We start from the raw sequence: 27,188 nt of genomic DNA, 5'->3' as shown, positions 1-27,188 counted from the left end.
ATACGCTTGCGGTTATTATTTCTTGCAAACAGCGGGTGATGATACTAATCGTAAATCCATAGGTGCATATGCCATTTATATGGGCCCAAACCTCATTTAATGGACCTCTAAGAAGCAAAAGACTGTTGCCCGTTCATCCACTGAATCGGAATACAAGGCATTGGCCGATTCTTGTGCCGAACTCACATGGTTACAATTACTATTCAGGGAACTGGGTATTCCCCTCACATAGCTACCAGTGCTATGGTGCGACAACATTGGAGCCACATATCTGTCTGCCAATCTGGTATTTCATGCGCATACAAAACATGTTGAAATTGACTTTCACTTTGTTCGCGACAAGGTCACCAAAAAGGAACTTCAAGTACGTTTCATCTCTACCACTGATCAGGTCACAGATATTATGACAAAAGGCTTAAGCTCAAACAGGTTTGCATTTCTCGTGACAAGCTGAAGATCCGACCCATCGAACCTCCACCTTGAGGGGTGTATTGGACAATAGAGAATCTTTTCTCCTATTGGACAGTAGAGAATCCTTTCTCTGTTGATCACATGTCATATATCAAAGATTGCATCAACAGATTGTGATCCTCTAGTTTTGGTAACTCCAATCCTGGACAGCCATGGCACCAACCTCACCAACCTTCCTTAATCGTGCATGGCTCATTTATCACATGTGATATCCACATGTGATATCTCTCAAGAGACATAGATGGTAATCCTCCATATTTCATTGATATGAATCCAGCCTTGTATGGCAACCTCATCCCCACCATTGATCACCTTCCATTTATTGTAAGACATTATATACACGCTATTGTATATAGAATATTCATGGAATGAAACACAATTGAATTACAACTAAATTAATAATATTGAAGGAGTTATGTACCGGTTAAACTTAATTTGGTGTGTGCAAATGCTGTCAAAATTGCTCTAAATAAAAATATTGTTTTGGACATCAAAACAAATGAATATTTTACCGCTCTTTTGGGTTTTAGCAATGTTTTACCATTTTAAGATTTATGGAATTCTTAGATTTGAGAAAAACCCCAGCATTAGAAAGTTAAAAATTGCACCTATTGCCGAAAATCCAATTTTTGTTCTTGAACTGGGAGGTTGATTTTTTGTCTTTTTGGAATTTGATATTTTAACTATTTTATTGGATTCAAATAGGGGGGTATTTGGTTATTTATGAATAATATCTTAAGTAAATGAAATACAAATACAAAAACATTTATTGGCATACTTAAGTATTTATACTGGTTTTGAGCCAGGTTTTCCCAAGTTTCGATGGGCATAAGTGTCGAAACTTGCAAAATTACCAACATCTCGGTTGAAACTGGTCTAAACCATCGAATTTCAGTCAAAACCCTGGATTTTTAAAATCATCCTTCAACTCGTCTCGGAAACCTACGAAACCATGTTAACTCGATGGTTTCGACAGGTTTCGATCGAGTTCTTCTTCCATGGTCTATCATGCACATCGTCTGGCAAGGATGTCCAATCACAGGATCCAGATCCTCTACAGTGCGCTGCCCGTAGTGGCCGAAACGGCGCAGACTGAGCCATAAGTGCAAAGATCGCCTTACCCCTGCCCAAACGCCTTACCCTAGCAGGGGTAAGGCGGTCATTGTGCATGCGGCCTAGTCTGTGCCACATAGGCCTCTACGGGCAGCTGGGCCAAAGAGGATCTATGTTGCCAATCACATTGATGGTTATAGAGGATGGACGGTTCCTTCTTTGGAATCGAGCATAAAATCCAAATCCCTTAGAGCACCCTCACAGTTTGACAGTGAGCTTGGCATACCTCTCAACTATGATGGGGTAATTCTATGAACCCAAACAAATGCATTAATCTTTTTCATGATTCTGATTATCTAAATCCTATCCTTTGTAGGTTGATGCAACAAGCTAGGTATGCCGATATGCGTCGCATGATGTGCAACATGGACATGGTGTTAACAGACTATACCATCTTATTGCAGGAGTGTGTAAGTCACCTTACTCACTTGCTCCAGAATCATATTTTTCTTTTGACAATTTCTTTCTCTAAATTATCTATTCCTTGGCAGGGTCAAAGTCTGCTTAATGAACAGAATGTCTCTAGTCGCCTTCGAGAGGAGCTTGACAGAGCACAAAGAGAGAACACCTCTTTGCGAGCTGCAACTTCTACTCAAGGATACCATCCCAGTTTTGAAGGGTATGATGTATGTGGGATAGCACAGATTTTGAGGAGGAAGTGGGTGCCGCCAATGATGGAGCAAATGGAGACGTACTGGTAAAGGCAATGTTGATGTACTAGATGATTAGACCTTTTGTTAAGGTTGAAACTAACAACAATCTTTTTTTTTGATTAAGCTGATTCAATTACCAACATTTTTTTTTTTTTTTTTTATTTACATGGTTACCTAACCATCTGTAATGCAAAATTCTGCATTTACATCAGATTAACCGCTTCTCATTATACACATGAGTAGGAATGGTGAGAAAGATGATGGGATTACAAGATTAGTTGCAGAGTCCAATCACACTTCAGAATCTAATTGTAATTTATCCCAAATGCCTTGTTATATTGTATGCCAATTATTCATGAAGCTTAACAAAATTTCTACCTCTATCGACACGTACCAGAGTACATCACTTTCTGAGCTGATCTAGTGTTCTTTTCTTGGAGATATCAATTCCTGATTTCCTAGAATTCCTCTACTTCCCTTTTCTTCTGAAAATGGATAGGTAGTGAATGACTGGGCCTGAGCTTTCCATTATTCATACTTGAACCACTGTTGGAGATCTCACAGAATAGTTCATATGGCATTATGTCAAATCCCTTGAATGCCTTAACTAGGATAGCTTTAACCTTTTATTTTTTTGGTAACTAGGTGAACACAGTGGCTATCTTCAATATGTCCATCTTGTCTTGTCTCATTTCTGGTCCATATCAACTACGTTTTGAGATTGAAGGGGATGTTTTCATTTGCGCTCCAAGGGATGAAGATGAGTCAGCTTCAGTTAGTGAAGCGCTGATGCAGTCCTGCAATATGAAGGCCAGGATACTAGCTAGGTCGAGCATACCAAGGCCATAAGGAGATCGGCTAGAATAGGCCAAGAAGAACCGAGCACACCTGGCCAAGGTTAAGGGTCTAGCACACTTGGCTAAGGTTAAGGGTCCAATCCCTTTGATTGATGCACCTCATTCTTAGTTGATTGAAGATCAATCAAGAATCTCTCCCATTTTAGCAGCACCACAATTTGGGAGGATTTAATTTAAATAAGGGTGATCCTATCTTTGCAAATAAGGAAGTCAATTGGAGGACATCCACATTCCCAAAGAAGAAAGCCAAAACTTTGGAAAGGAATCAGCCAAGCCTTCCCCTATTTGGGGCTCCCCTTGATTGGTTCTTAATATGGAAAGCCCACATGGACACCACTCAAGTTGGAAAGCTTACCAAATGAGATTTGCACATGATTTATTCCTTGCTCCATTAAGGAAAGGTTATTGGCAATTGAAACTACACATGGCAGCCACAAATGGACAATATCTTGGCCACGATTTTGCCAGTCATTGTGATTGCATTTAATTACTTTTATTTAGGTTGCTTTTATTATTGTTAATAAACTCTTAGGATAGTTTTCTTTTTATTTTAATAGCAATATTGTGTCAAGGATCCCATTAGTTAAGGGTAACCTTGATTAGGCTTATTGCCTCTACAAAATCTCAGCCGTAGGATCAATAGCAATAGGGTTTGAGATTTAGAGTTTTCTTTTCTATTTAATGTAGCTTGTTGAAGGTAGTGATTATTGGAATGAAATTTGAGACCTTAGTCTCTGGAGCTCAAGAGAGTTTCCCCCCTGCAATTGTGTTGTGCTTGTTCGATTGATCAACTCCATGATGAATTAAAGCGTTCTCGATTCTCCTGATTCATAGCTGCCACAAGGCTGCATTAAGTGCTTTCCTCTCCAGCTAAGGAAATGTTGCAAGGAAGAAGAGTTGATTCTATGGGAAAGAACCCAGTCTAGGACTTAGATGATCTTCCAACTAAGCGTAAGGCCATTGGGAACAAGTGGGTCCTGAAGGTCAAATGCAAGGCAAATGGTTCAATTACAAATACAAAGCATGCCTTGTGGCAAAGGGATATACCCAAAATTAGGGTGTAGACTATGATGAGACGTTCTCCCCTATAGTGAGAATGGCCTCTATCCGCCTCATTCTAGCCATTGTTGTGAAATTGGATTTGGAACTCTACCAAATGGATGTTAAAACTACTTTTCTCAATGGAGAACTGACGAAAAGATCTTTATGGCTTAATCAATAGGTTTTGAGGTGAAGGAAAAAGAGCATAAAGTTTTTCATCTCAAACGTTCCATCTATAGCCTTAAGCAATTGTCTAGGTAGTGGTACATTAGATTTCATTATACTATTACCTCTATAGGTTTTGAAATGATTGAAGAGGATCGGTGTGTGTATGTGAAACGATCCCAAGAAGGTTTCCTTATTCTATCCCTATATGTTAACCACATCTTATTGGTGGGGAATGACATTGAGTTGATTGCCGCCACTAAAGAGTGGTTGTCCCCTCTACTTTTGAGATGAGCGAAATGGGTGAAGCCAATTTTGTGTTGGGCGTGACGATTGTGAGGGATCGTACTAGGAGATTCCGTAGTTTATCTCAAGAGACTAACATAAAAAATTTTTTAGAGCGATTCCATATGAATAACTCGAAACCCATAGACACTCCAATGGATAAGGTATGCACCTTAAGCTTAGACCAGTGCCCCAAAACTAATGAAGAAAGAAACTAAAAGTCCAAAGTACCCTATGTAGCTACAGTAGGTAGTTTGATGTATACGATGATGTGCACGCATCTGGACATATGCTTTGTAGTTGGCATGATTAGTCGTTATCAGAGTAATGTAGGGCATGTTCATTGGCAAGTTGTGAAGTGGATCCTTTGAGGGACTATAGACCTTATGCTCACTACAGTGTCTCGGATTTGAGAATGAGAGGCTACAATGATGCTGGTTGGACAAATGATAGAGACGAGCGCAAATCCACTTCGGGGTATGCATTTATCCTAAGAGGCAGGGCTGTTACTTGGTGCAGCAAAAAATAGACCTGCATTGCCCTATCCACGATGGCGTAAGAGTATGTCGCATGTTCAACAGTAGTGCAGGAAGCCATTTGGCTCAGGAGGTTCTTGCAGAGACTTAGTGTTTCTACCCATTCAAACGACGTTGTGCTCAAACATTATGACTGCATAGCCACGTTGGCTTTTGCAAAAGACCCCAAGTTCATGGGAAGGCCAAATACATTAACGTTCGATATCATTACATTCTGGACATGGTTGTGTAAGGTGAAGTGGTCCTGAAGCATATCTCCACTAGCAATATGCTAGCTGATCCTTTAACAAACCCATTGCTAGAGATGTTTACCTTGTTCACATTAAAAACTTGGGACTGAGACGGATTTGATTTGTATCAATTCTTTTTGACACTTTATTGGATGGACGTCTATTTGAATCTCCCTTTCACATATATATGAGATGTGTTTTTGGTTGAGTGATATTACGTGTACAAATTTATTTATAGTTTCAAAGATGTCACCAAGCATTGAATCGACCCACTCACACAGGTGATTCACCTCGGCAGTTGAGGACAGCGAGCGAGATGAGCCCATGAGCATATGTGCATGATGGCACCTTACTTAGAACTAAGATGAGACCTCACCAAGTTGGACATGGATGGCACCACACTTTCGAGTAGCCTGAGCAAAGTTGAATATGAGATTTCAGGCAGGAACCATGAGAGTGATTGTGCTAGAAACTGAGGTTAGGCGCTTGTCCCAGTGACTAGACTTAGATGCATATATCGTTTATTTCATGAGTGACATGCCCACTCCAGTGGGAGTCATGCCATAGCATACATATCATACTGTATGTGCTACTTTTGGCCGATAGTGGGAGTGACTGAATGGATCCCTGCTTCGTCATTGTGGGAGTCATGTGGATCATACTTGATTGATCCCATAGTACCCTTATTACCTGAGACCATGGCATGAAGAAGACATTCAATGACACTACTTTGACGTTCTCCTTAGGATCATGGATGATGCGGTCCACCGGGACACAATTGGAAAAGTTACTGGAGATAGTCGGATTGACATGAGGGACTCAGGGAAAACCATTCAGAATTGCACCTTTGTTTTATAACTCATTGCCTGGGCAACTTGTCATTTTGAGATTGACGTAGTCATGAGTACATTGCATACAAAGAGCCAAAACTGCTCATCATGAGGGATTGAGAGTGCTGAGTTTGGTGTAATTGGATTGTTTGGGGGTATTTTGAGATTGTTTGTGAGTGATGTGCTATGTTGGTTAGATGGAAACTTGATATAGTACTCCTACCCCATATTATCTTGTTAAGTTCCACACCCCATTTCCTATATAAAGAGTTACACAAATTGAGAGAAACTTGGATGTATAGTTGATCTAACTATGTGGGCGAGTGGGAGATGTAAAAAGACTTGGGCCCTAGGCCCGGTTCATGCGTGCCCACAAGGGGCTGACTCTCTCCCCCCTCTTGAGTTTGATTCTTAATGTGAGTCTAAAACGGGGGAGGGGGTCTTAAGGTTTTTGTTATATATAGAGGACCTATAACCCTAAGGCCAATATACTGGGAGCCAATTTTTTTCCTCTCTCTTTACTCTCTAAGTACTTGTGTTCTCTATGGGGTTCCATCTCTTCCCAACGATTTGTGGTGTGGAGTTCTCTGTGGAGAAACCTAACATGATACTTGAAGATTATGAAGGAGATTGTTCGAGTTCGTGAAGCTTGTAACCAAACCCGTACGAGATCCTCTTCCACTGCGCTCGCATCTTTGTTCAGGTAACACCCTAACGGGTGGTGATTTATTTACAATATAGACACACACTTTGCATAGGCAAGTACTATTTTTTATATGTACACAAAAAATACTTTGGTTATCCATATTCTAATTGCAGGTTCAAATTCTCTGTTTTCAGTTCTACATCTAATACTTTTGCTTTTATTCAATTTAGTCTTGAGTTTTTTACTGTATGTGAACTTCAAAAGATATAGGTTAAAATTCTTGAACTCTATTCGATTAAGGCCTGATTTGGTATGATTTCTATTTCAATTTTGGATTGATTTCTTGAAATAGTCAAATAGATTTTTGGTCAAAAAATTGAAATTGTTTTGGTTGTGTCAACATGAAATATTTCAAGAATAAAAAAAATCCATTTGATAGTTCAAATTCTGAGAATAGATTCTCTATATTTCTTTGGGATGGATGGTGGTGGTGGCGGCGGGGTAGTAGCGGTGGTGGTGGTGGTGACGGTGGTGGCAGGGTAGTGGTGACGTGGAAGTAGTGGCGGTGGTTGTGGCAATGGTGGTGGTGGTGAAGGGGTAGTGGTGGTGGTGGTTGTGGTGGTTGTGGAAGTAGTGGCAGTGGTGGTGGCAATGGCAATGGTGGTGGTGGTGGTGGCGGTAGCGGTGGCAGCGGCAGTGGTGGTGATGGCAGGGTAGTGGTGGTGATGATGGCAGGGTAGTGGTGGTGGTGGTGGTAGCAGAGTAGTAGTGGTGGTGGTGATGGTAGCGGGGTAGTAGTTGTGATAGTGGTGGTGGTGGTGGTGGCGGTGACAATGGTGGGAGTGGGATGGTGGTGGTTCGACCATTAGGAGAAGAAGAGTGGTGTTTTATTTTTAACATGAAATTACTACTTTTCCCATGAAATTAACCATGTGCTCATTCAAGAGCAAGAGTGCTAAATCAAATGAAATAGAAATTCGGAAACAGCTCCTCAGCTATTTCAGAATTTCTATTCAACTTGATTTCTATTTCACTGAAATAAGGTGCAAATATCAAACCAAACAATTTCAGAAATAGAAATCACCCCCTGAAATTGAAATAGAAATCATACCAAATTAGGCCTAAGTGTAGCGGCATGGATACCAGCAAAATAAGTAAGTAGGGTTTTTTATTGACAAATTAATATTGCTGGTTAATAGCATTCTTCTTTTTTTTTCACAAGAATTAAATATGGGTCTTTACCTCAATTGATAGAGTACTTTGGATGTGAGAAATGACTCCATACTTCAAGAAGATGGTGGTTTGAATCCACCAAGTCCTTTATCTATATGTTTTTTTAACTTCAATTTTTTTTGCTAAAAGATCATTTATAAAAAAAAAGAGAAAAGGAAAGCAGCCCGCAGACAAGAACAAGAACTAGTTAAAACTTTTCTCTACCTACGGCATTGCCATCAGTAGAGAAGCTAAAGCCAAACAATGAAAACAAACAGCAGAAAAAATTAAAAGACCAATCTGAATCTTGGCCTACTATGGGCAACCCAAACTAGATCATTCATAACTGACACTGGCAAAGTCATTATCAAACCCATCTCTTTTCTTGTCCTATAAAAATTGGGGTTTAACAAGAAAAGAAAAGATCATCTCTTTCCATCCCATGGAAAGTGGAAACCATCCCGTACCTGAATGCGCAGCAAAAAGAGATCGGTTCGGGTATTCTTTCGCATCCCATATGTATCAAATAAAAGAATCTCAATGCATAAATAAAAACATTAAGATTCTCTAACCTGGAGAGCCTCAATTGTTGTTCCTCCTCCAGATAATGGTTCTTCTCCCAATGAGCACTTCAGGAAACCCTTTCTTGAATCTTCTTGATGCGACTAAAGATTCTCAAGTCAAATAACTAGCTTCTCTAAGAACAAAAAGATCCAATCTTTCACAAAAACGAGGGTTTTCCAAAACCCTAAACTGCTTTTCACTCAAAGAGGACCAAAGCAAGAGAGAAGAGAAAGGAGAGAGAAATCGTGTGGAGAGGGAGAGCACAAAATTTTGGCCAAGCATTGGTAGCCGTACCCCCTCCATGTGTTTATATAGTTGGGGCTCTAAAAAGCCCCATGCCACTTCCCAATGAGAGTCTAACAATCTCTCTCTTCAAAATTTGACTTGATAACTAATGGGCTTTCTTGCTGGGCTTCTAGCAGAATCTAAAAGGGAAATAAAATAATTAAAAGATTTAATTTTAATGGACTTTTAATTAAATACATTAGGCATTAATCATTAATTAGCACATCCCAAAAATACCTACCCTGCCTAATAACAACTAATTACGCTCCAACCCTCCACTAAACCACATCATCGTTATGAAATCTAGGGTATGTATCTCATTACTGCCAAACCCCATTCCATAGTACTTGTCTATATTAGTATGTTTGTGTACGTAATCGGAATCCACAAAACACGATTAAAAACTTTAATCAAATACATAAAAATAATTTATTATTTTATGTGAAAATAAGTTTTGCAAACCATTTCTAAAATGGTACAGGATCCTAATTCTCATCCAATCATCCACAAACAAACTATCCTTGGTGTTCCCCAATTGGGCAATGGAGACCATGTTGAGTAACTCTTTCACTCATAAAATGTTCCCTCATTCCCATAACACCGGCTTCGGTTCTCTTGAACTTTAGTCATTGATGAACCAAAGAATGCGTTCACATTTTGCAGTGACAAGGCCCTCTCAGATACTAGGTCTCGATGACACATGTCTATCTCATAACTACATCCGACAGTGATACATGTGGGAATCGACACAAGTATATTCTTCGCCAATACATACTACTATCTGTATTCACATTTGTACCCTGGTATCACCATGTCTAGGCATACCCAATGCGACGATTATATGATAAGGGCGTCCAGCCCAAACCCTAGTCGTGACTACCATTTTAAGTTTAAACTTACGGACATACATTGCTCAAAATGTTTATATCGCATGTGATATTATTAAACCAAAATGTCTAAAAGGTGTAATACAAAGTAAACTGGTTTGAACAAGAATGAACCAGGTATGATTGACATACATATCCAACACCTCTAAGCTCAAAGCAATCCATGTCCACTTAAAATGAACCAATAATAAGCCAAAGCTAAACAAAGCCAGTTGGACCATTCATCTAATTGAACCTATCGACTCTCATCAAACCATAACATCAAATTAATAAAAATAATATTGAACAAATCCTCAAAATAGAATCTAGTCAATACCAAATAAATAAATAAATAAGTATTAACAAACATTCACATAACAATACAATATGTTATAATATCAAGCTCAATAAAAATTAATATTAAACATCACAATTAACAATTAACATAAATCAATGCTAAGATTTACAATGTACTCCGGCCTAATTAAAATTCCACCGAAGCCCTGGTCACCCTTCCAGTACCACAATAAAATTTAATAAATTAGTAAGTTTGAGATGAGGGGCATCGCAAGAGAGGACCGGAATGGACTTCATTCAGTGGGGACTCTCCGATGCTTAAGTTAGAACTCAGAGCAACAACAAGGATATTGAAAGAAAAATAAATTAAGGGAATTTCTATGTGAGATTAAATGTGTTTTACCTCATGCTTTTCGTCCCTATTTATAGGATAGTACGTGGATAAGTAGTCCGATTTCGAATTGAAGATGTTAGATTAATTTGATCCAAATAGGGACAAAACCCCAAAAGCCAGGATCTCCATAGGGCATTCAAGAACACAATCAAATAAATAATAGAAAATAGGGATAGAACCACTGACCTTGTTTCGCATCCATAGTGATGATCGCAGCAAAAAATAAAGACCAAAGATCTAAGTGTTTTCCCTCTTTTCCCAAAGTAACTGGCTTGATGAGAATACCATATGCACAGAGATGATGAACACTGAATATCTCCCTCTCTTTCCATAATGCACTCCTCAACAGAGATTGAGAATAATTAGTTGTGATGGATAGAGGGGGGACCTAGCTCTCTTTATATAGTAATTCTTAGAGGGCCTCTCTCATCATAGTCCCAGTAGAAATCTATCTGACCCACACTAAGCCAGTCCACATTAGACTTCTACTACAACTTAATGACCTCCCTAATTAGACAAAAACTCTAATTAGCTTGGTTTAGGATAATTAATATTAGTCCATATACCCTAGCCTCTGCAAGCCCTTGGTTTAGCCCACTGCTACGCAAGTTCTCCCTACCGACAAAGACCTTGCTCCTTGTCGCGAAGAAGTTGTGCCTGTGCAATGCCAGAATGATCCCTCTCAGTCTCGAGGTAGGCCTCAAACAAGATTCCATCATCGGAACAACAGCCGGAATAGAGGTCACCCTACTGCGACCTCTTCGGACCTGCCTCGGTCGAATCAACAAGCTTTTTCTGACGGTCAGAATAGATTCAATCTCCTTGCAGCGTCTGAGGACTCTGGTCTGGACCCCTGCCATGAGAAGCTCCATTTTGAGGTTCTCCCTTGCAGCAGATCTCGGATGGCGGAAACTGCTGCAGTGGATCCTTCCATTTTAAGCTCTATAGGAGATGCTCCTACTCTCGATGGTCCTTTGCCCAGGTCTGACTAGGATATTGTTGCCTTGGCTTCGAGCACTTTGGATTTGTCTCTTCCCCAAGCTCCATTTGAATGAGGTATAAGCACTTTTATCCCTGTTGATATGGACCCCCCCACTTTCCTGACTCTGGTGGACAATTCTACCCCTAAGTTGTCCCCCTCTGTTCCTAACTCATTCATTCCTTTTTGTCCCCCGGGTTCTCGGGTTTGCCCACCTGGCGGTTCTTCTTCTAACCCGTTAGCTCCTCTTAACCCGAATGACCTTTCTTCCCTGCCCGACACTTCGACTCCTCTGGTTTAATGCAAAGTTCTCCCCTCATCTACAATTCTTGGCCATCCATTCGACTATTCTTGCAGCCGGCGATAGCCCTGTGCCCCTCGCTCTCAGTCTGTTATTTCCAAGCTCTCTGAGCCTTTGCTGCCTTCCCCTTCATTTTCCAAATGAACCACGGTCTCATTTAGAATACTTCGGGCTTGAACTCCCCTTCTAACCATGCTGCCATTCGCTCGTGTCTTCGCAAGTCTCGTTCCAGTTTCTGTTACCTTTTGGAGACTCACATCAAAGAGTTCAACTCTGCTAAAATTCTTCATTCCATTGCCCCTGGCTAGTCTTTCCTCTCCAATTATCCCCACCACCCAAATGGTCGAATCTGGTTTTTTTGGGACCCTACAAAATTTCCTATTTCCCTGTTATCCTCCTCCTCTCAGTTCCTCCATCTCAGTTTCTTCGACAGCTGGGGCCACTTCTCCTTCTTCTTCACTTTATTCTATGCCCACAACTGTCCTTCTCATAGACTTTCCTTATGGGATGGTCTCTGTTCCATTGCATCCCAAGTGGGGTCCCAGCCCTAGGGCTTGGTAGGAGATTTTAATGTCATCAGATATAGTTATGAAAAACAAGGAGGGGATCATTTTGACATGGAAGCCATGGTCTCCTTCAATGAATGCATAGAGGACATTGGAGTCAATGACCTTAGACGGTCTGGTTTCCCTCTAACTTGGAGTAATAAAAGAGTTGGTGCTCACCGGATCTCTTGTAAGCTTGATAAGGTATTTGTCAATGAAGCTTGGCTCTCAACCTTCCCAGCCTCCCATGCTACCTTCAATAATCTAGACATTTCTGACCATTCCCCCATCTCCCTTGCTATCCAACCTCTCACTTCTTTTGGTCCTAAATCTTTTAAGTACTTTGACATGTGGTCCTCTCAATCCACTTTTCTCCCCACGGTTAAGGATGCTTGGGACAAGCCTGTTTATTCTTTCTCTACCCCTCTCATTGCCTTCTCTAAAAAGTTTCGCAATGTCAAGGCTGCTCTGAAAGATTGGAACACTAATATTTTGGAAACATCACTGAGCAAGTTAAGGATTGCAAAGATAGGCTTGCCTCCATTCAGTTTTGGCTGCAGACTGACAATCTCAATGGCTGTCTTACTGAAGAAGAGAAAGCTACTTCCCTTGATTTCTCCTCCTTACTCACTTGGGAAGAAAGTTTTCTTAAGCAGAAATCCAGAATTAATTGGTTGGACTTGGGTGATTCATATACTGCCTACATCCATCGTTCAGTCAAAGCTAGAGTTAATTCAAACTCCATTCTTCAACTTACCTCTCAAGATGGCTCTGTTGTCACTTCAGTTCAGGACATCAAAGGGTTGGCTATTCAGTATTTCAAGGATATCTTTAGTGGTGCTCATGAGGATACAAATACTATCCCAAATCACTTGCTCAACAAGGTCCTTCCTTCTGAATACCTAGATTTATTGCACTCCATCCCCAAGGAAGAGGAAATTGTGACTGCTATTCATTCTCTCAAGGTAAATGGAGCCCCTGGCCCTGATGGGTTTAGTATGGGATTCTTCCTAGTTGCTTGGGATATTATCAAAGTGGATTTAATTGCTACCATTGAGAGCTTCTTCTTCAACCCTAGCCAGATCAAAAGTATCAACCATACCTTCCTTTGCCTAATCCCTAAAAAGGAGGGTGCTTCTTCTATGAATGAGTTTAGGCCCATTGCCCTCTATAGCCTGTTATACAAATTCATTGCCAGGATCCTTGCTCGAAGACTTAAAAGTGTAGTGGATCTCCTTGTCAGTGACAACCAATTGGCTTTCATTCCTGGTAGAAACATAGCTGACAACATTCTTCTCTGCAATAATATTGTTCTAGGGTTTGATAGGGAAAATCACTCTCCCTCTGTCCTTCTGAAGATTGATATCCATAAGGCTTTTGACTCGCTAAGATCGGATTTTATAATTCAAGTGATGATCAAGATGGGCTTTGTTAACTGGATCCACTATTGCATTTCTTCTCCAATGTTCTCTGTTTTGGTTAATGGGAGCCCGGCGGGCTACTTTGGTGCTTTGGTGGGGATTCGTCAAGGCTGCCCTCTATCTCTAAATTTGTTTGCTTTGGCTTTGGAGGTTCTCTATAGGGAAATCCAAATATGCACTGATCTACAGCTCATCTCTCCGTTGCCAAAGTGTAAGCTCTCAAGCTGACTCACCTAGCTTTTGCTGATGACCTTATGATCTTTTCTAAGGCATCCATCACCTCGCTTGAGTCTATTTTGCTCTGTCTGCAACACTTTCATGAACTATCAGGCCTTTGCACCAACCCTTCCAAGTCTCTCTTATTTTTTGCTAGGGTCTTTGAGTTGGACAAATCTGCTTTCCTTGACAAATTAGGCTTCCTTGAGGGTCATCCGCCAGTTAAATATCTTGGGCTGCCTTTGATTCCTGCCAGGATTTCAGCTCACTATTGCACCCTGATGGTCAACCTTATTCGGAAAAGACTTCAGTAGCGGAAGTGCAAGTTACTATCTTACGCAGACAGATTGGTTCTTATCAAATCAGTTCTGGAGGCTTCTTTTATCTACTAGTCTGGTATCTATGGTCTCCCGCAATCCACTATCAAGTCATTGGAATCTCTCCTGGCTTCTTTTCTTTAGAAGGGCAATGATTCTTCTAGATTTCTTCACCCTCTGAGTTGGGCTGGCTGTTTGCTTGCCTAAGAAGGAAGATGGCTTGGGAATCAGAAGGATCAAGGATGTGAACGCTGCAGGTATTATCAAGCTAATTTGGAAGATCGCTACAAAAAAGAAAAGCATCTGGGCTGATTAGATTTACTTGGGGCCTCTCCGTCAGGACTCTATTCGGACTACTTCAGCCTTATCAGATGCTTCTTGGGTTTGGCGTAAGATCCTTGCTACCCGTCATTTGGTGATTCATTCCATTCATTCTCAGATTGGGGATGGTCTCTCTTCGTTCCTTTGGTTGGACCACTGGCACCCAAAAGGGATCCTCCTTCACTCAGTCACTCCCAGAATCATTTATGCTTCTGGCCTCCACAGGCTCTCTATGGTTGTTGATATCATTGGCTAGGCTGGTTGGTCTCCTCCCCCTTCTTCCATTCCTGTGCTGAATCTTCTTTGGAATGACCTTCATTTCATCTCCAGAAGACCAACGGACAGAGGTAATTGTGTTTCTTGGTCCTCAAACAATTCTACCTCCTTCTCCGCTAAAGCATCCTAGAATGTAGTCCACCTGAAAGGCCCTTTAGTCCCTTGGAGGAAGCTTCTTTGGTTCAAATATCATATCCCCCGCTACTGCTTCACAGCCTGGAGGATCTTCTCTAATTGCCTTCCTACTCAGGCCTTTCTTCGCAGCCGCCAGATTTTAATCTCGCCTTCTTGCTGCCTTTGTTGGAATAGTGTTGAAGACTTAGACCACCTCTACTTTGGGTGCCCTACTGCTACTACCATTTGGAAAGGAATCTTGGCCAAATGCTGGTCTTCATCTAAAAGAATCTTTCCTTTCTCTAGAGAGTGGATTTAGATTGATATGACATTTGGAGGCTCTCTATTTGTGACTCGATCGACAAGATGGCTTTTTTGTGCAACCCTAAACCATATTTGGATGGAGCGTAATATCAGGAAATGGACCTCCAACTCTTAGTCCTACAATCATATTTTGGGTTCCATTTCCTTTGAAATTAAAGCGAAGTTATCGTCTGCTCCTCTTTCTTCTTGTATTGACTCCCCAAGGAACAGGCACATTGTTGTATCCTGGGGTCTCTCTTCTGTCTCTCTTGTAGCTTCTGGCCCTCTTCTTTGAGTTAGTTGGTTATTTCTTTCTCCCTAAGGGGGCCCTTGTAATTTTTCTTCTCTCTCTTTGGTAATGAAAATTTTTTATTCACCCAAAAAAAATAATATTAGTCCATATAATATTAAAATATTAATCCCTATAGGATTAAAATTTTAACATTCTCCTACTTGGACTTATATTAAATTCCTTATGTTTAAAGAGATTTAAAAATAGTTTTGACTAAAGAAAATCATAGACTAACAACCTTTTAGGAAAACTTTATGTGCACAATTTTTTTTTAAAACAAATTGGTCTAGAGGTCGTATTAGAAAGTCAATTCGATCCCATAAAGTTTTAGACACCGAATCATAGCGGTAACTGCATCTATGATCAAGTGACATAGAGCCTTCCATGGTCACGAGAGCCCTCAACACTACTAATATGGATGTAATTAGGTAGTGTGTCAACGAGATAATACTCACATAGTGATTCCTTATATATTATCCATTTGTTAGTCCAAAATTTCTCTTCTTTCAGTGGCACAGGCTCACTAGAGAAATAATCTTTATGATTCCAACGAATCTGTATGTCTCATCTTGAATAACTTGAGTTTTACTTTATGTGTTACAAGACATACCTTTAAGCTAATAACTTAATGCCCCAGCCTTACTTAAGGTTAACACATTCTGATCGTGTTGTTAACTGGTCTAAATAAAACTCTAAATTAATCTAGCAAGTAGCAAGTAAGGGGTCGATCTACGGGGAACTGGAAGGCTAAATTGCACAAAATTAAATCAAGTCTACGGTTAAACTAAAAATACAAATTAATTAATTTGAAACTAATACTATCAACTGATTAAAGCGAATAAAAGATGGTGAGAAAATACTGTTTTTAGGTTGAATCAACTTTAATTTAGATTCACTATTCAATCTCTTTCATAATCGGCTCATGGCGACTACAAGCCCCACGACAACCACAGAATGTAGGGTTCCTTCTAGGTATAAAGTATCTTGATGAAATTGTCGTCTGATTGCTACAATGAATCGAAAGTTCAAAGAACTCGGGTACGTACAATCCACTCAGGTATACCGTATCATCGATACGACCACATGAATCAATTCAATACTATTGCTTGGTAGGTTAACTTGAATCACAGAAAAAAATTATCCTAACTAGATGTAAAACCTTACACAAAAATTACAATGGGATGCCTAAGTCTTTTCCAAGCAATCAATAAGAAAAGAGAATGAATAATTAAATCTTCGTTAAAGTATCATCTTCCTAAAAACAGCAGCAAGTTTAGTTACTCATTTAACATGAATTAAATAAAGAGAAGTTAGGGATACAAGCCAAGAGAATCAGAGGGAAAAAGAGAGTAGAAGCAATGGCAGCGATGGCGATTTAGGTGTGTGTTAATGAAGGTGCTGGATGGTGGCGATGGTAGATGCTCTTCCTCTCCTCTTTCTTCTCCTTCTCTATGCCTTGGTGGATGCTCATATCTGAAATCTGCCCTTTTGCTCTCGGTGCGCGTGGTGCTCATATCTGAAATCTGCCCTTTTATAGAAATCAATCTATATCCCTTTTTGAGGAGAGGTGATATGGGTTTTGAAATAAAACAACCGAAAAGGATCAAAGGGAATTGAGTTGGACTAGGAGAGTAAGAGAGAGAGAGAGAGAGGCAACTTCAGGGATGGGGATGGCTTAGAAAAAGATTAAAAAAAAAAAGATAGAATAGGTTTTGGATTAGGAAATTAGAAAGAGAGAGAAAGAGGTTTACGTGAGAGAAGAGAGAAATTAGGTTTTCTTTCTTCTTTCTTTTATTTTTTCTTTCTTCACACTTTCCAACTTTGCCATAATCCATTTTTTGGCCATAATCCCTCCTTCCTTGAACCGAATTGACTGGACCCAAGAATTAAATGTTAACCATTTAATTTTAGTGATGCAATGAGTCCAATATCGACTTTTCTTAAGAAATCTCCTCTTTGCCGAATTATGATAATGCCCTTGAGATGACAATTTGCACACATGCGGACCCTTGGCCTAGCTGGTATTGAACATCCAAAATTGGCTAAGGGGGCTGATTTTATCACTGATTCATGCTTTTCTCCTTCCAGGCCTGCAATCATAGAAATCACATAGCAGTGTCAAATCCTTCATAAATATTCAAATAAAAATAGTAAGTAAATAGTGATTTCTATCGAAGATTACAGCCCAATCACACTCCCCAACTTAGCCTTTTGCTCGTCCTTGAGCAAAAAGAAAATAAAAAAAACAAAAAAAAACCTAACTCACTTTCGTAGGAATCACGGTTGCACTTAGCATGTGCAGCAAGCCTTTAAATCCCTAGGTTACCCCTAGTGGATGAGTTTTGTCTTGTGAGTGTTTGCAGGGAATATACACACAAAATTCATTATTGTAAGTTCAAATTTTGATAATGGGTAAGAAGCACACACCAAACCCGAAACTAAGATGCCCTACTTAGATCAAGAAGAGAAAGGTACCCCCACACTTGAGCTCTTATTACCCAGTATTGATTCTAGCAACAGGTACACATCCTAATTAGGGAATCTCCCTATATCTTTCAAACACCACCTTACTTAAGGTAAGACCACTCATGACGTCGAGGGCACCAAGGACTTTAGGCTTCGGAGCATTTTTTACCATACAATTGTACCAATGCAATGACATTTTTTCCCTTTTTTTTTTTAAATAATGAACTCCATTTGTTACTCCACTACTGTTCCTCAAATGCCATGCAGGGTCACTACACAAGACACCCGAGCTACTTGGTAGCTTTGTTTCTTACATATATCTACAAGGATAGTGATGCTAGAGTTCTTTTTTAGAGGTCTCACCCTAAGGAGTGTCGATCAAGCACCTCGCTTCCTGAGGCGGAGTGCCCTGTCTAGCTCCAAGGAATTCAACTCTTACTTTTATTTATTCATTTATTTATTTTTTTGAAAATTACGTGATTCTCAGATCCGTGCAATGTTCTGGCCTTTTAAGCTTTCTAGAAGGCTTATGTAACGAGATTTAAGCCAACCACTCCCAAGCCAGATGGCTTTAGGGGATTGAGGTGAAACACTCCTCGGGCTTACTCACTCGAACCAAAAAGGCTACAAGCCCGAATTGGATTCAAGAATACTAGTAATAATAACCTAACTGGTCACCCTAACTCTATTACGCGAGACTCCGGGCTTGTGGCCTAGATGCCCTGGTTACTAAGTTGAAGCAACAACACTAAACTCTCATGATTTTTTTTTTTTATATGTCACGTCAAAACTAAACTTGGTCTCGGCTCCTAACCAAAAGCTCAAAGAAACACAAGACAGCCAAGTGGTCTATCCCTTCGACAAGATGGGGATCTTATTGTCTGAGTCAAAACCCACCTTAGGATACATACTAGCTACTGTCCTCTCAACAGGGTTTTCATTACTTCAGATTAGGGTTCCTAAGTCACTTTCTCCCGCGTTTCGTATCAAAGTAACAGAGAGACATTTAAAACTTACCAAAAGCTTAAAAAAAATAAAAATCTGCCAATCGGTCTCACACCCCCCCCCCATACTTAAAGTATGCAGTGTCCTCAATACATGCAGAAGAATAAAAACAGGGATAAGGGAAGGAGTGTACTAGAAATCAGCAATATACGATAGAACAGTGCATCCAGTAATCAGTAGCAGTTACCTAAAAAAAAAAACAAAAACAAACACAAAAACAAAAGTACTAAAGAAAGAAAAAAAAAATAGTGGGTTGCCTCCCACAGAGCGCTAAGTTTAGAGTCTTCAGCCAGACTCAGGCTGACTCACAGAGGATCAAGGATCAAATCATACCAAGGAGTCGGTTTAGAAGAAGGTTGGGGAGATGTAACCAAAGGGGGGAGCGGCTCAAACCTAACTGTCCAAGGTAGCCGTTTTGAAGAGGGTGAGGAATCTAGCAAAGTATGTTCCTCTTCAGTGTATGCCTCAGACTCATCTCCAAGCATCACAGAGTGCTACAAAGGGTCATCAATAAGCACATGAGAAGTGTGATCAGCCACAACTTCATCTAATAAATCCAATACAAAGCACTCTTCTTCTCTAAAAGATCCTAAGGATGCATTGAAGATGTTGAGCCTAAGCTTCTTATTCCCAAAAGAGATGTCCAGGGCACCCGATCTACAATTTATGCATGCATTTGTAGTAGCTAAGAAGGGGTGCCCTAAAAAGATAGGGGGAAGCTTGGCTGTGGTGGTTATATCCATATCCAGGATAAGGAAGTCCACAGGAAAGTACAATTCTTCCACCTTCACTAAAATATCTTCTAACAACCCACGAGGTGTTTTGATTGAACGATCAGCCAACTGAAGGATAACCTCAGTGGGTTTCAAATCTCCTAAACCAAATCTGTCATAGACTGAGCTAGGTAAAATATTCACACTAGCCCCTAAATCAAGTAGTGCCCTACTTATGGATAGATCTCCAATGATGCAAGAAAAAAGAGGCGCACCTGGGTTCTTAAGCTTTGGGGGTAGGTGGCTGAAAATTATCGAACTAACCTGTTCAGTCAAATAGACGGTCTTAGGGATTTGAGTTCTCAACTTACGCTTTTGGGTGCAGAGGTCTTTCAAAAATTTAGCGTAAGCAGGAACTTGCTTGATAGCATCCAAGAGGGGAGATTGATGCAAACTTGTTGGAACAAGTCTATCATCTCTTGCATCTTATCATCCTGTTTACCCTGAAGGGGGTAAGATGGTGTCCGAAGGGCTTGGGGAAAAGGGACCTTTGGAATGTAAGAATCAGATGATGGTCCCTCCACAATAGGAATGTGCAGCCCCTTCTTTGGGAACTGATGAGTGAGTTTCACAGGTGGTGTTTCAGTAATGGAATCATGTGTGTCTACATCACCACTGGATTTCTCTCGGGTTGACTCAACCTCTCCCTAACCTTGAGAACTAATGGGCGGCATCCCATTAGTGGCTAAGGGTGCATCAGGTTTGTCCACCCTTTTGCCACTCCTCAGGACTATGATCGACTGGACTTGCTCTTTCCCTCGACCAATTTGACTATTTGGGTTACCTATTGGCTGACTTAGCAATTGGCCAGCCTCCCTCCTACTTATAGCATCGATTAACTGACCCCATTGGTTCTCTAGCTTATTAATGGACTGAGTATGTGAGTGAAGCAGTTGTGTGTTCTGCTCGAGTTCACTTAATGCTTTTAGCACATTTTCCTCAAAGGATTCATTCTGTTGGGGTTGAGGATATTGTGGCTGTCCACCCATATAGGCATTGGTTTGAACATTAAATGGTGGCCTGTATGGTGGGTTTGGAGGGTTATTAGGTACTGAGTTTCTCCATGAAAAGTTTGAGTGGTTTCGCCATCCCAGGTTATAAGTATTGGAAAAGGGATCATTACCCGGTGTAGGGAAACTTTGAGCCGTTTGCACTTGTTCTTAAACAAACTCAAGGTATTATGTAGCCGAAGGGTAGTTCATCACATAGTGACTAGGGCTAGCACATAGGGCACAGGCTTCAGTCTGATTGGGTGGAGGGGAACTCATTGGGAAAGAGGACATAGGATGCTGCCCTATAGACATCAAATAGTCTAATTTCTTGGACAACATATCAACCTTAGCAGTCATCTCTATAGTTGGGTTAATCTCATAAAGACCTCCCTTCTTTGGTTGCCCTATGTATGGAGTCTCACTCCGAGAGGCCTAAGCATGATGTTGGAATTCTCACTAAGGGTTTCAAAAAGATCCCATGCTTCAATCTCATTCTTGTGCATAAATGTTCCACCACAAGAGGAGTCCACCATCTGCCTATATCGATCATGGAGGCCATCATAAAAGCACTAGACTAACTGCCATTTTGGGACAGCGTGGTGGTGGTACTTCCTAAGTAATTCCTTGAGTCTCTCCCTTGCTTCATGAAATTGTTCGCCCTCTAATTGGGAGAAACTAGTAATGGCTCTTCTAAGGCTATTAGTCCGGCCAATGAGGAAGAATTTTTTTAAAAATTCTTGCTGCATCCCCGCCCATGTAGAAATCCTAACCGAATCTAGGGAATGAAGCCAGTGTTTGGCTTTGTCCTTTAAGGAAAATGGGAACAGAAGCAACTTAAGGCATCTGGAAAGAGGTCTTGGATTTTGACTGTAGAGCATACCTCTAAGAACTCATCAAAATGCTTGTAAGGCTCCTCATTAGCAAGTCCATAATAGGATGGTAACATCTGTATGATGCTGGACTTGATCTCATATTGAGCGGCCTCAATAGCAGGCAGCTAAATACAAGATGCAGGGGTATAGGCAGTTGGAGTGAAGTGCTCACTCAGCGGTCTTCCTAGCTGGTTTTCGTCACCTATTTTATTATTATTATCCTTGTCCTTAGGTCTAGCCATAGATCGCTCTATTTCTAGGTCAAGGGAAGTCAGGTAGGGTTGAAAAGAACGCCGACCATGCATAAAACACAACACCAGTTGAACGTGCTAATGAAACAAAAATTAAAACTAGTAATTTAAAATGTGATAACTAATAAAAACAATTAATAAAAATAAAAATCAGAACTAAAAATTAAAAAAAATAACTAATTTAAAACTAACGAAAATACTTACCTGGTGTTGGCGGTTGCGCAATTCCACGTGCTGCCCCCGATGAACGGTTACACATATGATCTTAAGGGGTAGGGGGAATTAAAATTAAACCTAAACACCCAATCTAATGCTGGAATATAAAAATTATTACATAAAATAACTCTAATTACATAAAGTCCAGGAATTAAAAAGTAAACCAAACAGACAGCTTGTCCTACTCGATCTACTCGGCTTCCTGCACAAACAAAGAGAGTGTTAGGTATACTAAATTTAACCTAATAAAGAGATTAAAAATAAAAATAAAATTCTGGAATTATAAAATTAAAACTAAAACACTGTAACACCAGACAAATCAATCAATCTTAGCAACCGTGCTTCGGTTCCCCGACAACGGCACCAAAATTTGATCGTGTCGTTAATCGGTCAAAAATAAAACCCTAAATTAATCTAGCAAGTAGTGAGTAAGGGGTCGATCTACGGGGAACTGGAAGGCTAAATTGCACAAAATTAAATCAAGTCTACGGTTAAACTAAAAATGCAAATTAATTAATTTGAAGCTAACACTAGTAACTGATTAAAGCGAATAAAAGATGTTGAGAAAATACTGTTTTTGGGTTGAATCAACTTTAATTTAGATTCATCATTCAATCTCTCTCATAGTCGGCTCATGACGACTACAAGCCCCACGACAACCACAGAATGTAGGGTCCCTTCTAGGTATAAAGTATCTTGGCCAAATTGTCGTCCGATCGCTACAATGAATCGAAAGTTCAAAGAACTTGGGTACGCACAATCCACTCAGGTATACCGTATCATCGATATGACCACATGAATCAATTCAATACTATTGCTTGGTAGGTTAACTTGAATCACAGAAACAAATTACCCTAACTAGATGTAAACATAATTACACAAAAATTACAATGGGATGCCTAAGTCTTTTCCAAGCAATCAATAAGAAAAGAGAATGACTAATTAAATCTTCCTTAAAGTATCATCTTCCCAAAAACAACAACAAGTTTAGTTACTCATTTAACATGAATTAAATAAAGAGGAGTTTGGGATACAAGCCAAGAGAATTAGAGGGAAAAAGAGAGTAGAGGCAATGGCAGCGATGGCGATTTAGGTGTGTGTTAATGAAGGTGCTGGATGGTGGCAATGGTAGATGCTCTTCCTCTCCTCTTTCTTCTCCTTCTCCAAGCCTCGGTGAATGGTTATATCTGAAATCTGCCCTTTTGCTCTCAGTGGTGCTCATATCTGAAATCTGCCCTTTTATAGAAATCAATCTGTATCCCTTTTTGGGGAGAGGTGATATGGGTTTTGAAATAAAACAACCGAAAAGGATCAAAGGGAATTGGGTTGGACTAGGAGAGTAAGAGAGAGAGAGAGAGAGAGAGAGAGAGAGGCAACGTGTGAGATGGGGATGGCTTAGTAAAAGATAAAAAAAAAGATAGAATAGGTTTTGGATTAGGAAACTAGAAAGAGAGAGAGAGAGAGGTTTACGTGAGAGAAGAGAGAAATTAGGTTTTCTTTCTTCTTTCTTTCATTTTTTCTTTTTTCACACTTTCCAACTTTGCCATAATCCATTTTTTTGCCATAATCCCTCCTTCCTTGAACCGAATTGACTCGACCCAAGAATTAAATGTTAACCATTTAATTTTACTGATGCAATGAGTCCAAGATCGACTTTTCTTGAGAAATCTCCTCTTTGCCAAATTATGATAATACCCTTGAGATGACAATTTGCACACAAGCGGACCCTTAGCCTAGCTGATATTGAACATCCAAAATCGGCTAAGGGGGCTGATTCTATCACTGATTCATGCTTTTCTCCTTCCAGGCCTGCAATCATAGAAATCAGATAGCAGTGTTAAATCCTTCATAAATATTCAAATAAAAACAGTAAGTAAATAGTGATTTCTATCGAAGATTACAGCCCAATCACATTTCTTAAGACTTTAAAACCAGAAATATATGCATCATATCAATAAATAAAATACCCATGTGTTTAAAAGAAACTACATGCAATGACAACTAATATATATAAACCAAAGTTTACTATAAGGTAAAAATTCAGATGAAAAGAAACTTTAAATTACAATGAAGCAAAATAAAACAAACTCCCACTAAACAATCGCATCCCATGATGCAACTAAGCCCATGCTTATGACATATCTCTCAAAAACACAAGGGCGAAGAGCTTTGGTTAGGGGATCTGCAATCATATCATCTGTACCAATATGTTTCGCTGCAATGTCACCTTTCTTTATTATCTCTTTTATGGTTAAATACTTGACCTCCATTTGTTTAGACCCTTTAAGTCCTTTATTGTTGTTTATAACCAACACAGCAGAGCTGTTATCACAGTATATCTGGATGGGTCTATCCACAAAATCTACAATGGTCAACTCCTTTATGAGATTCTTGAGCCAAATAACCTGAGTAACAGCCCCATAGTATGCTACAAACTCTGCCTGCATAGTCAAAGTGGTCACCAATGTCTACTTTTTACTCTTCTATGATTCTGCCCCTCCTGTCATCAAGAAAACATAACCTGATGTGGATTTCTTGCCATCCTCACAGCCAGCAAAGTCGGAGTTTGTATAACCCACTAGCTTGAGTTCAGGAATGTGTCTGTAAGTCAGTATATAATCTCTTGTCCCCTTTAGGTACCTCAATACTTTCTTGACAACAACCTAGTGGCTAAGACCAGGATCTGACTGATATATACCTGCCAAGAAGTCTCATCACAGAAGTAATATCTGATCTGGTACAGACCTGAGCATACATGATACTACCAAGTGCGCTAGCATAAGGCAGCTTCTTCATTTCATCCCTCTCAGCTTCATTTTTTGGGCACTATGTCGAGCTCAGCTTGTCACCCTTGAGAACAGGAACATTCCCAGGTTTGCAATCCAGCATATTGAACCTCTCCAGAACACGATCAACATAAGCCCTTCGAGAAAGACTTAATATATGGAGAGAACGATCCCTATGGATCTCAATGCCAAGGACAAAAGAAGCCTCACCAAGGTCCTTCATGTCAAATTCCCTAGATAATAGTTGCTTTGTATTATGCAACATCCCTAGGTCACTACTTGTAAGCAGGATGTCATCCACATAAATAATGAGAAACAGAATTTGCTCCCACTGACCTTGTGATATATACACTAACACTTTGTTTTTCACAAAACCGAATGAAGTCACAACACTGTTGAACTTTAGATACCACTACCTAGAAGCTTGTTTGAGACCGTAGATAGACTTCTTGAGTCTGCATACAAGATGATCTGAACCATCCACTACAAAACTCTCAGGCTGAACCATATAGACTTCCTCATCAAGATTGCCATTGAGAAAAGTGGTTTTAACATCAATCTGATGTAGCTCATTATCAAAATGAGCTACCAATGCCATTATCACCGTGAAAGAATCCTTCGAAGAGACTAGAGAAAATGTCCCATTATAGTCTACTCCTTCTGTCTGAGTAAATCCCTTGGTTACCAGTCTGGCTTTAAACCTCTCAACTTTTCCTTTGGAATCCCTTTTGGTTTTATACACCCATTTGCAACCAATGGGCTAACAACCTTTAGGTAAATTAAATGCTCTCAAACATCATTATGTTTCATCGATTGCATTTCATCTCTCATCGCATCTGACCACAAATCTGACGAAGGCTAGAAACAACGCCCGAATAAGTAATTGGATCAACTACACAACCAATGTCATAATCATGTTCTCCCAAATAGACCTCATAGATAGATGGTATAGCTGGCTTTCTCTCCCTGATGGATCTCCGTAATGGTGCTACCACTGCCTCAACCTAAATCTAAGGAATCTCAGCTGGAACTGCATCAATGATAGGATCCTCAACTGCATCCTGAATAAGAGGAATCTCATCAGGTGGTACATGAATGTCAGGGACCGTATCAATATCAAGTCCTGAACTCCAGCAGGTGTAACCAATGGCGCAGTATGCCCCACATCAGTTTGAATAGGTAAAGGAACAAGTACTGATGTACCAACCATGTGACTATCTTGAACAGTCTGAGAACAGTCATTCTTTTCGGCCACATCAAAATCCAAAAACTTCGCTGTCTGTGACTCCAAAATCCTAGTGCCTCCGCAGGATTATAAAATTTATATCCCTTCAAATGATCTGGGTAGCTGACAAAGTAGCAACGAGTAGTCTTGAGATCCAACTTGTTTAAAGTCGGATTATATAACTTTACTTCTGTAGGGCACCCCCAAACTCTAAGATGGTTTAAACTGGGTTTATGGCCGGTCCACAACTCAAAAGGGGTAAGAGAAATGGCTTTAGTAGGTACACGGTTAAGGATATAAAGAGAAATTTTCAAGGCTTCTCTCCATAAGAACTTAGGTAAATTTGTCCTACTAACCATACTGCTCACCATGTCCATAAGGGTGCGATTACGCCTTACGGCAACCCCATTTTGTTTAGGACTTCCTGGCATAGTAAACTAACTAACTATGCCAGAGTCCTCTAGGTATTTGGCAAACGAGCCCTTAAGCTGTCCAACATCGCCATGTCTGCCATAATACTCACCCCCACGATCAGATCTAACAATTTTAATAACTTTCCCTAACTGTTTCTCAACTTCAGTCCTAAATATCCTAAACTTGTCAAGAGATTCAGACTTTTCTTTAATTAAGTATAGGTAGCCATATCGGGAATAGTCATCTGTAAAAGTGATGAAATAAAAATTTCTACACAATGTGACTAAATAGGGACTACTGATGTCAGTGTGAATGACCTCCAATAGGTCTGAACTACGGACTGCAGTTTTCTTCTTTATCTTGATCATCTTTCCCTTACAATAGTCTACACAAGTTTCTAGATCACGTTCGAGAGTAGGTAGGATGTCAGACTTTATCAACCTTTTCACTTTTGCCTTAGAAATATGACCTAGCCTCTTGTGCCACAATGTGAAAGACCGCTCTTTAGGTAAGGGTCTTTTGGAAACAACGCTTTCAACATTATAGGAGATGTAGATATCATTGGGAGACAAACACAATCTGTACAATCCATTGGATATAATGCAGGAACCAACTTTACTTGAATTAAAAAACAAATTAACCATACTGTTCTTTATTT

This window comes from Telopea speciosissima, chromosome 11 (genome assembly GCF_018873765.1).
Source record: "Telopea speciosissima isolate NSW1024214 ecotype Mountain lineage chromosome 11, Tspe_v1, whole genome shotgun sequence".
Classification (NCBI taxonomy): Eukaryota; Viridiplantae; Streptophyta; class Magnoliopsida; order Proteales; family Proteaceae; genus Telopea; species Telopea speciosissima.
The sequence above is the reverse complement of the archived record's forward strand: the minus strand, read 5'-3'. Positions refer to the sequence as shown.